General features: G+C 37.5%; 1 long non-coding RNA gene across 1 annotated transcript; it reads right to left on the reverse strand.

Annotated features, from left to right (window-relative positions):
- Positions 1-781: 781 nt before the first annotated feature.
- Positions 782-1,460, reverse strand: LOC148341652 (uncharacterized). The gene is made up of 4 exons (XR_015839649.1): positions 1,254-1,460; positions 1,117-1,165; positions 975-1,040; positions 782-842 (listed from the first exon to the last, which is right to left on the reverse strand). It is a non-coding gene; the product is annotated as an uncharacterized LOC148341652 (long non-coding RNA).
- Between the last annotated feature and the right edge of the window lie 1,678 nt (positions 1,461-3,138).

Genomic DNA, 3,138 nt, shown 5'->3' on the forward strand with positions numbered 1-3,138 from the left:
AAATACTTCATTAAAAGTAAATAAAAATTGTATTAATAGTTAACCGATTAATCAAATCAATAATATAATTATTATCTCAAAAAACCGTTTATATAGCTACACATTATATAGCTACACTTCAAATAGGACAAGTCTAATAACACATTCAAGATCCTTCGAAGAAGGCCGATCGGTAAACACAAGATGCTTCCATAAGCCCTTACAAGATGACCATCCGCTAACCATAGTCCACATATCGTTACACAATATATAGCTACATCTCAAAGAGGGTAACGCCTCGGAACACATAGCAAATGCCTACAACAGGTCATACACAACAGCAACATAGCATCTGGTTAGCAACACATTGGAAGCTTAGCATACGGCAATAACTCGGAACACATGTCACCAACAACAGCTATCAAACATATCGTTACACAATATATAGCTACATCTCAAAGAGGATAACGCCTCGGAACATATAGCAAATGCCTACAACAGGTCATACACAGCAGCAACATAGCATCTGGTTAGCAACACATTGGAAGCTTAGCTTACGGCAGCGGCTACCGCTACACCAAGCCAAACAAATGTAGCGAGTATCCGTTATCAAACACGTGTTACACGTTAGATGTGGTCGCATACGATTTTTTGAAAAACGCTCTCGTGCACACATTCAAAACATCTCTGCCCTTGTTCACACACAACCGAACAGATATGTTATAAACATTAAGAATCTATTTATATATTATGAGACTTTAGAAACTTACAAAAAAGTCGGAAAATGTTTGTGTCCTCCTCCGGCGTATTCGACGGGAAAGACGTATTCACCCGGAAGCGCACTGTTGTACTTCCGGATGTCGCTGGAACAGAGAGAGAGAGAGAGAGAGAGAGAGAGAGAGAGATAGAGAGAGATAGAGAGAGAGAGAGAGAGAGAGAGAGAGTGTGGGATAGCGGTCTAGGGGTATTTTAAATCTGTTTACAACTATATTCACCTTGTTCTGGTGGTGTTTCAAGTTTCACAGTTACTTGCGTGAAAGCGGATTGGTGTGTCTGTGTGTCTGTCATAAAATAGATAAGACATCGAGTCAGTTTATAAGAACTTTTGAATCATAAATATAATAACATTAGACTTACAGGCTGATCTACGTTGATCATTCAGATGATCCTCTGTAAAACAGCATTTCTGAGTATATATAAAGGTATGGTTTAAACAATATTATTTAGCAAACAAGCATTGTTAAAAATAGATGAAATTATAAGTATTTACTTACGCTCCATTGTTAGGCACTCCTTCGTTTGTTCACGACGTCCTCAAAGATCAAAGTGTTATCCTTACGATCCAATGTTAAGCTTTTCCAGCGCTCGCTCTAGACGTCCTCATCAGAGTTTGAGAAAATTTCTGTCTCTGGTCAAACACAACCATCTATTTAACCCTCCAACCCGAAAAGAAACTCGTGAGCGAGTCGCTATCTTTTTGAAACACCTGAGGGATTAGTCTTTTTCGGTTCAGCGGGAAGTTGAAAAAATAATCTCGTGATCTGATAAAACCTGCTGGTTTATGCACAACTCCATACATTTCAGGAACTCCTTGAAAAGGAAATTTTTTTTTTTGGGCATTTTAATATATAAACGTTTCACTAGGTACATATTTCCATTCATTTCAGGAACTCCTTGAATAGGAAAACTTTTTTTTCAATTTAGTATATAAACTTTTCACTAGGTACATAATTGTGATGTGATGTGTTTCTTTGTGCCCTATTCAGTACTAAATTCCATTGCACTGTCTTATTTATTTATCTAATTTATATATTTGTCTGTATTATTGTTGTATTGCACTGGAGAGGGGAGCCCCCTAATCTCGTTGCACACTTGAGTACAATGACAATAAAGGGATTTCTATTTCTATTTCTATTTCTATAATTCCACACATTTCAGGACCTCCTTATTACAGATTATTTTTTGTCAATCCCTTGAAAAGGAAAACTTTTGTTCAATTTAATATATAAACGTTTCACTAGGTACATAATTCCATACAATTCATGACCTCCTTATTACAGATTATTTTTTGTCAATCCCTTGAAAAGGAAAACTTTTGTTCAATTTAATATATAAACGTTTCACTAGGTAAGTACATGTTCCTGTTATATTTATATAAACGTTTCACTAGGTACATAATTCCATACAATTCATGACCTCCTTATTACAGATTATTTTTTGTCAATCCCTTGAAAAGGAAAACTTTTGTTCAATTTAATATATAAACGTTTCACTAGGTAAGTACATGTTCCTGTTATATTACCTTTAAACATTAAACGTTTCATACTTTGATTATTCATAGTGAAATTGAGGCTTCTGCTATATTACCCTTAAGGCACTAGATGGCAATATTGAGCTATGTTTTCAAACACCTTGAGAAGTAATGTCGTGAGCTACTCACTATCGTTTCAAACACCTTATGTTCGTAATCAGAACAAGTAAACATGACTCGGCAGATTTTACAAAAAGGTAAGAAGGAGGAGGGTGGTCGCCCGGATGCCCACGGTTGCCCATCGATCGACAGGATGTCGCCACTCACTATCTTTTGAAACACCTTGAGGCTGCTGCAGGCTTGGAGGGTGTCTATGGCCGGCGTCTTGCCCGGACAACCCCCCAAGCCTGCACAATACCATGTTTAAACTTATGTCGCTGGGAATATGTCCAGACATGTTTGCAAAAAGGGCAAATATCAACCGAATAAACATATTATTCAAAGGTAATAACAACGCCTGCTCTTCTCAACTCATATTATTTCACTCGTTTAATTTAATTTTATACATCTACATTATTTAATTAGATATAGCTCATTTCATTGGATGGTTTATATACTTCAGATATTAAAATATGAATGACATAAGTACAGTTTGGGTTGGGGACGCACGCACGCAGGGAACACATTGTTTTTAACATAAGAAGCATACAGTTGGGAGGGGGGCCAAGCCCCCCTTTCAATCACACACACAACGTCATCACAACGAGACAAAAAGCGTAATTCTGTAGGCGGGGCCCTTGGCCCACACACACACACACACACACACACATACAACGTCATCACAATGACAAAAAGCGTAATTCTGTAGGCGGGGCCCACTTCGACAAAAGCGTAATTCTGTAGGCGTG

This window comes from Idiotropiscis lumnitzeri, chromosome 2, assembly GCF_059441095.1.
Source record: "Idiotropiscis lumnitzeri isolate Australia: NSW breed Sydney's pygmy pipehorse chromosome 2, RoL_Ilum_1.0, whole genome shotgun sequence".
Taxonomy (NCBI): Eukaryota; Metazoa; Chordata; class Actinopteri; order Syngnathiformes; family Syngnathidae; genus Idiotropiscis; species Idiotropiscis lumnitzeri.